This window comes from Acomys minous (assembly GCF_964271855.1).
Source record: "Acomys minous genome assembly, chromosome: 12".
In the NCBI taxonomy this organism is placed as follows: Eukaryota; Metazoa; Chordata; class Mammalia; order Rodentia; family Muridae; genus Acomys; species Acomys minous.
Genome location: NC_140493.1, coordinates 59,044,983 through 59,053,127, shown reverse-complemented (window position 1 = coordinate 59,053,127; position 8,145 = coordinate 59,044,983). Strand labels below are relative to the sequence as shown.

The 8,145-nt window shown below is 48.7% G+C and overlaps 1 long non-coding RNA gene across 3 annotated transcripts; it reads left to right on the top strand.

Moving 5' to 3' along the window:
- On the top strand, window positions 1-5,867 carry LOC311580064. Of its 3 annotated transcripts, XR_014773346.1 has the most exons (5): window positions 1-2,273; window positions 4,089-4,163; window positions 4,564-4,666; window positions 4,972-5,285; window positions 5,752-5,867. It is a non-coding gene; the product is annotated as an uncharacterized lncRNA (long non-coding RNA). The 3 variants fall into 3 exon arrangements; XR_014773347.1 differs by lacking the exon at window positions 5,752-5,867 and having other exon boundaries at window positions 4,564-4,662; window positions 4,972-5,513; XR_014773348.1 differs by lacking the exon at window positions 5,752-5,867 and having other exon boundaries at window positions 4,972-5,513.
- Window positions 5,868-8,145: the final 2,278 nt, after the last annotated feature.

Below are 8,145 nucleotides of genomic sequence, written 5' to 3'. Positions count from 1 at the left end.
CCACTGAGCACAGGCAGCATGGATGCCGTCTGTCCACTGAGCAGTTCTCAGCTCTCCTCCTTCTCAGCTCAGCTCTTACAATCTTATTTATTTATTTATTTTTAAGATTTATTTTTTTTATTATGTATACAGTGTTCTGCCTGCAAGCCAGAAGAGAGCACCAGATCTCATTATAGATGGTTGTGAGCCACCATGTGGTTGCTGGGAATTGAACTCATGACCTTTGGAAGAGCAGTCAGTGCTCTTAACCTCTGAGCCATCTCTCCAGCCCCACAATCTTTATGAAAAGAAAAAAAATTTTTTCTTTTTAGTAGATCAGGCTGAGCCCAAACTGATCCAGTTGCCTCTGCCTCCTGAGTGTTGAGATTAAAAGCCCAGCCAAGCCAGGTGGTGGTGGCACACACCTTTAATCCCAGCACTTGGGAAGCAAAGGCAGGCATGGCTGCAAGTGAGAGGCCAGTCTGGTCTGGGTAGGCACCTCCTGTCTTCCACAAAAACAGATAAACAGTTTTTACCTCCTTCCATAGCCTCTGTCATTTCCCCACCATGATTCTAACTGCAACCTGCTAGGTTTTCATTTCTTTTCTCCCTGCTCCCTCAAGACAGGGTGCCATCCCTGTAGCCCCTGGCTGCCCAGGAGCTCGCTCTGATCAGGCTGAGTTCAAACTCACAGAGATCTTCATGCTGAGTCCTCCTGAGTGCTGAGACTAAAGCTGTGTGCCACCACGCCCAGCACCACTTGGCTCTTTTTCTTTTTGTTTTGTTTTTGTTTGTTTGTTTGTTTGTTTGTTTTTTCGAGAAAGGGTCTCTCTGTGTAGCCTTGGCTGTCCCGGACTCACTTTGTAGACCAGGCTGGCCTCGAACTCACAGTGATCCGCCTGCCTCTGCTTCCCGAGAGCTGGGATTAAAGGCGTGTGTGCCACCACGCCTGGCTCTTTTTCTTTTTAAATTTTGTTTAACATACAGAATAACCGGTCTTATCATGATCGTGCATGTATCGTACATTATTTATCGTATTATCTGTTACCTGCTTACACTAGTAGACTGAACTGACAGGTGTTACTGAAGACTCCCAGGCCCAGGTCTGCAGAAGCCTTGGAAGTTTCCCTCTTCACCCTGCTGGAAGTCAGCCATTAGATGCTAATGCTTAGGCTATCTTCCAGACAGTGAGAGACTGTGCGGAGGCAAGCAGTCATTTGGAGAAGAAGAAGAAGACATTGCAACCACTGGTCCAAGTGTGCCTACACGAGACCAAGGTTACCTGGGCTTCTCCATCCTGCTCGTCAGGCCCAGCTGATACCACATGGAGAGGATGTGAGGCTTTTCCCAGCCCAGCTCCCACCCAGGGAGGCATGAACAGTTGAGTGACAGCTGCCCAGGGGGAGTTTCCCAGCTTCCCCTCACAGACCCTGCAATGGAGACATGGTTTAGAGGACGGGGGAGGGAGGTCCTTTTTCTGCAAGAGAAAACTGGAGTGTGTGTGTGTGTGTGTGTGTGTGTGTGTGTGCGCGCGCGCAAGTGTGTACAGGTGTGCATATACTCAGAGCTCTGGAGACAGTCCTGCTTTTCAAAATACTCATTATATAAAGTAGAATGTTTAATACTCGTTGTCATCTTAAAAGGATCTAGAGTCACTCAGCAGAGAAGCCTCTGGGCATGTCTGTGGAGCTTTTTAGACTGGAATAAGCCTGGTAGAAAACCCTCCTTGACTGAGGCAGTTGTGTCTATGGGCTGGGGCCCCAGACTGAAGGAAACAGAGGAAGAGGGCTGAGCGCGGGCACTTCCGCTCTGGGTCCTCACTGGATGCATCCTGAGCAGCTGCCTGATGCTCCCACCACCATGGCTGCCCCTCTGTGGTGCTCTGCCTCACACTGGTTACTCAAGCCTTTCTCCTGTAAGTTGCTCTTGTCAGATAGTTGGCCAAGCAATGAGAAAGGAACTGTACACAAGGACATTTTGTAATTCTTTTTGTGAACGGAATTGTAAGCACCCATGAGCTGAACCAGAAAAACTGACCAAGTATAAATGGAATGGAAAAGGTACAAAGAAAGAACTTGTTGAGCTTAGAGAAATAAAGGATGTGGTGATGTAAAAGAAGAACCTCCCACACCACCACGCCACTGAGTCGCCGAGGGAAGTGAACTGTGATAAGAAAAAAGGAAAAAGGAGTTGATTAGTGGCATGCCTGCTGCCTGCTGCCTGCTGCCTGCTGAGAACACGCCCGTGACTTGGCTCACTAAGTCTGGAGACTTAATTTGACCCTACACAGAAATGTAATTAAAGATGTTTTATTTATAAATTATTTTGAATAAAATAAATAAAAATTATTTTGAAGGCTGGGCATGGCGGTGCACGCCTTTAATCCTAGACTTGGGAGGCAGAGGTAGGTGGATCTCTGTGAGTTCAAGGCTAGCCTGGTCTACAAAGAGAGTCCAGACCAACCAAGGCTACACAGAGAAACCCTGTCTCGAAAAACCAAAAGAAAAAATAAAATATTTTGAAGCTACGCGTGGTTACACATGCCTGTAATCCCAGCACGAGGGGAAGCAGAGGCAGGCGAATCTCTCTGAGTTCAAGCCCAGCCTGGTCTACAAAGCGAGTGCAGGACAGCCAAGGCTACACAAAGAAACCCTGTCTCGAAAAATCAAAAGAAAAAAGCATTTTGAAGCTAGACATGGTCACACATGCCTGTAATCTCAGCACGAGGGGAGACGGGCAGGCGAATCTCTGTGAGTTCGAGGCCAGCCTGGTCTACAAAGCGAGTGCAGGACAGCCAAGGCTAGACAGAAGGACATTGTGGAACCTGCTCTATCACTCTCCAATGTGTTCTCTTAAAACGGGGCTGCTGCCACGCCCACACCACACTAGAGTTTCAGGTGCACACAGACTTTTACTTGTGTTCTGCTCTTGGGATTTGAACTCAGGTCCTTATGTTTATAACAAGCACTCTTACCCCTGATCCATCCCTCCGTTGGTTTTTGTTTTCTTTTTGAGACAGAGTCTCATGCAGTCCAGGTGGCCTCAAACTTTCTGTGAAGCTGAGCATGGCCTTAAACTTCTGGCCCCAGGGTTAGAGGCTTGACTGCTGCACTCAAGTTTAATGCAGTGCTGGGGAGCCAGCCCAGGGCTTCATGCACGCCAGGCGAGCAGCTACCTGTTGACCTACTTCAACCTACAGGAGGCCTTTCTTGGCAAAGCGATTTAACTTGTCCACCCTCCAGCCTGCTCTTCCCCTCGCTGAGAAGTGAGAGGCCAGCTGAGTGGCTTCCCAAGGTCCCTTGAAGAAGTAAAACACAGTAACTGCTCTTGGAGCTTTACAAAATGAATGCCGCTGCACTGGCAGAGCCTGTGAGGAGCCTGGAAGCCCTGGGAAGGAGGGTCGCCAGGGTTACAGAGTGGCCTCCAGCTTAAATCCTCCTGCCTCAAGTAGTCTGAGTACCAAAATTACAAATGCATGCTGTTGGGCCTGGTTCACTCTTAGCATTTTATAAAGAAAAATTATTTTGAAGGCTGGGCATGGTGACACAAATTTATTATTTTTTGTGTTTTTTGTTTGTTTGTTTGTTTGTTTTTGAGACAAGGTCTCTCTGTGTTAGCCTTGGCTATCCTGGACTCACTTTGTAGACTAGGCTGGCCTCAAACTCACAGGAATCCACCTGCCTCTGTCTCCCTGCAAGCTGGGATTAAAGGCCTGGGCCACCATGCTGGCTTTCGCTTTTGGCATTTTAATATGCTCATCTTCAGGCTTGGCTCTGCCTGCTCACCTCCCTCTTTGTGCGACCTGTATAAACATGGAGCCATAAAAATTAGCTACTTGGGGCCAGCAAGGTTACTCAACAGCTCGGTAGATAAAGACACTTGCTCTACAAGCCAGACTGAGGTCAAGGCCGGAACCTGCTGTGGAAGAAAAGAAGCAACTCCTGAGAGCTGTCCTCTAACTGCCACAGGCTCTCTGTGGTATGCACATATGCACACACACACAGACACAACAACAACAACAACAACAACAACAACTACTACTACTACTACTAAACACAAAACAAAACAAAGCCTTACTCTTTTGTAATCTGTTCCCTTTCCTTTTCCAGTGTGGGGATGGAACCTAGGACCTTGAACATGCCAGGCAAGCACTGTACCACAGAGCCACACCTGCAGACCAATTGGTTTGTTCGTTCTTTCTTTTCTTTTTTTTTTTTTTTTTTGTTGTTGTTTTTGTTTGTCAAGACAGGGTTTCTCTGTGTAGCCTTGGCTGTCCTGGACTCACTTTGTAAACCAGGCTGGCCTCGAACTCACAGCGACCCACCTGCCTCTGCCTCCCTGGTGTGGAGATTAAAGGCGTGCGCCACCAAGCCCAGCTCAATTGGTTATTTCTAAAACAAGCCTTTACGAGCATCTCCCTGCACACCAAAAATCATAAAGGTAGAATTGTTAGAATTTGCTTAACAGTATGAACTTCCAGTTTCTGGGGATAATCCAGTTGCTTTGACTTGTATCCTGCAATTGTCTGCTGTCTGCTGTAGGCGTTCTATTCCAAAGGCCAACTGTCTGCCTTCTCTGCTGCAGAATGGTGAGTCGCCAGTGGAAGCTCTGGAAGATGGTCGCTCTGGGCAAAAGTGGCATCTTAAGGCAAGCACTCTCCCACTGAGCCACAGTCCCTAATTTGTAAGTAAGTACACTGAAGTCTATGTGTATACACACACTTTATTATCATCATCATAATAATAATCCCCACACAAAGTGCCCGCAATATTCCTTAGCCTTTAAGAACAAAATTGAAATAATAATAACAATAACAATGGTAGTAATTATGATGATGATGATGACCCAGGGTCTCACATTTGCTAGGTAAGCGTTCTACCACAGAGCTGTATCTCCCGCCCTTACAGGGCATCTGTAATTGATGTATTTTGAGTGTGCATGTTTTACAGCAAGGGGAGGGGGTCCTCCATGCTCTCCCTTCGTGTTCTTCAGCTCCCGTGACAAGAAGCCGGGCTATGCTGTGGAGCGCGGTCTTCCAGGAAATCACTCCTGAACACAAGCGCACAAGCCCCTGTGGCGGTAAGCGCCAGCTAGCACAACTGGTGATACCAGGCTTTAAATGATTAAAGGGGTGATTCACACCAATCCCAAACAGCCACCAAAGACAAGCGAGACCTGTGAGATGGCAAAGGAAACCATTCACCAGCAGGCAGTTAGCGAAGGAGCCAAACATGAAACGGCCACTCGGTGCTCCAGGAGTCTTCCACAAACACAAGGACCTACTGCGGCTCCAACAACCACAGCGGGTGAGGGACACAGATGAGATTACGGGGTGCAATTCTGTGGTTTCTGTTAGCAAAGACACCGGTCCTGCTGATGTTACTGTGGTTGTTTCATATCATTATAGGGGAGAAAATGTTGGGGTTTGGTTAAAGTTTTTTGTTTGCTTGTTTGGTTGGTTGGTTGGCTTTTCGAGACAAGGTTTCTCTGTTTAGCCCTGGCTGGCCTGGAACTCTGTAGACCAGGCTGGCCTCGAACTCACAGAGATCCGCCTGCCTCTGCTTCCCAAGTGCTGGCCTGGTTAAAGTTTAATGAAAATAAAGATGCTAATTTTTCCCCTATTCTTAAATTCTATCCATAGATGCCTGGAAAGTATTGAGAACACGCCCCTGCCCTCACAGTTATCACTCCTGCTTATCCTTTTTAAAAATTAAGTTATAATCCCCAGAATAACAACATTAAGGAAAGCTTTTTTTCTGTTTCATGTGTAAGGATGTTTTTCCTGCATTCATGTCTGCACACCACGTGTACAGTGTTCGAGTCTGTGTACCGTGTCTCGTGTCTGCACACCACGTGTACAGTGTCCGAGTCTGCATACCATGTCTCGTGTCTGCACACCACGTGTACAGCACCTGTGTCTGCGCACCACGTGTACAGCAGCTGTGGAGGCACACGTGTACAGTGTCCGAGTCTGCGTACCATGTCTCGTGTCTGCACACCACGTGTACAGTGTTCGAGTCTGTGTACCGTGTCTCGTGTCTGCACACCACGTGTACAGTGTCCGAGTCTGCATACCATGTCTCGTGTCTGCACACCACGTGTACAGCACCTGTGTCTGCGCACCACGTGTACAGCAGCTGTGGAGGCAAGATGAGAGTGTCCAATCTCTAGGGACTGGAATTACAAATGGTGGTGAGCCACCCTGTTGGGGCTGAAAGTCGAATCTGGTCCCCTCCATTGAGCTCTCTCTCCCCACACAGTACCCATCCCCCCAACACCCCTTAATCTTTTAAGCACAGAAATGAAACATGGCGAACCTCACTCCAAGGAAGGATTCGTTTATCTCTTCCTGCCACAGACATTCATACATGCCACACACACCACGGCCCGGCTGTCCTTGTTGGTTAACCAACAAAACGATGTAAGCTGGGCAAGTTATAAACAGCAAATATTTATTTCTTACGGTTCTGAAGGCTGGAATGCTCGCCATCAAGGCACCAATAGGCTCCGTGTCTGGTAGGACCTCTCTCCATGGACTGCACCTTCTCGGCTTCTCATGTATTGTAACCTCCCTTGTGACCTACACTTACCTTCCCAATGGCTCCCCTCCTTAATGCCATCACTTCAGGGAGTAGGAGCCTAACAAAAAGTTAGGGGTCCACAAGCATTCAGACATGGTGCCCTAACTCAAAGCAGCTTTGAAGGTGGAAAGGGATAAATCTGAGGTGGCAGTGTGCTTGGTCTCAGGCAGACAGCATGGACGCCTGAGAACCGCAGGACTGGAGGCCCCCACGTTCACTGGGCCTTTGATCAATCCAAGAAGGAGCTCTCGTGGCTGGGAATGAACGAACTCTTCCTGGCTGTTCATAGTTGGGAGTGAAGAAAAACAGAGAGAAGGAGATATGAACAGAGTGTGGCGTGAGAGGCAGCTGCGTACGTAGTCTGCAGACCTATCTGCGAGGGTCCCTCTGGGTTCTCTTGGGCTACTCAGTTTCCTCAGCGATAAACTGGGGGTGACATAGCTATACGGTGAATGAAAATAGGAAATAAAAAGAAAAGGAGTGTGCCTAGGTATGACGGAGGAGAAAGTTTACTATAGATGTGTGGGAGAGCATAGGCAGGGACAGGGACATCTGGGAGGGTCTAGAATGGATGTGACCCTGAACCATGGGGGTATGGGGTCCAAGTACAGCAGCCAGGAGGCCAAAGATACAAAGGAAGCAAAACAGCAGGTAACCAAAATGTCTGGATTATATAGGGAGGGGCCTCTGGGGGAAGGGCAGCCCAGCTCCTGGGCTGGAGAGTTCAGGGCAGAGGGCGGGGTAATCCAGCCATGCCCTGTAACACATAGGGAGGGACTGAGGGATGCTGGGAAAACCTGGGGGCTGGGTCTGCTTCGATATTAAATAGGCTCCTCAGCCACTTGTCTGGGATTTGATACTTGGCATACACAAGAAAGCCAGGGGTGTTGCGAGGAGTTCCAAACAGTCAGTGAGGGGAGATGTTTGGTAAATACAGAAGCATGACTTCTCAGGCCTCTGTGTGTGGGTCTTGCTAAAAGCAGATCTTCTCCCTCTGCCCACACTGTGGTAGGGATGAACTCCAAGCCTCACCCATCCTAGGCAAGGCTGGACCACTGAACTACAGGCCCTGGGAGGTTTTGAGATAGGTTCCTACTGTATCCAGGCTGGCCTGGAATTTGAGATTCTCTTGCCTCTGCTGGTGATGCTGCTGGGATTACAGATGTGTTCAGCCACACCCAATGCCAAAGCAGATTCCCATGAGTGGTCCAGGTCAGCTCCCAAGATCCTACATTTCCATCACACGGTGTCCTAGGTGATACCTGAGCTCCTGTAGCAGGTGTCCAAAGGACTCTACAGTTGTTACTGTCAGTGCAGGATTCCGCCTGCTCCTCTGGCGTGTGGGTGCTTACTGAGTAGGAGGGAGGCAGACCTTTCAGGTGAGGCAGGATTCTGCTCAGCACGATACTTCGGTCTTGGGTCCATAGCTCTCCTCCCCTGCCTACCTCTGCCAGGCCATGCTGAAGACAGGCTGCAGCCCAGCCAGGTCAAGCTTCTACCCAACTCAGTACAAGCCAGTCACACAGAGAGCGGAGCAAAGACTGAATTATATAAACGTGGGTGACAGGAAGAGAGCTAAAGAATC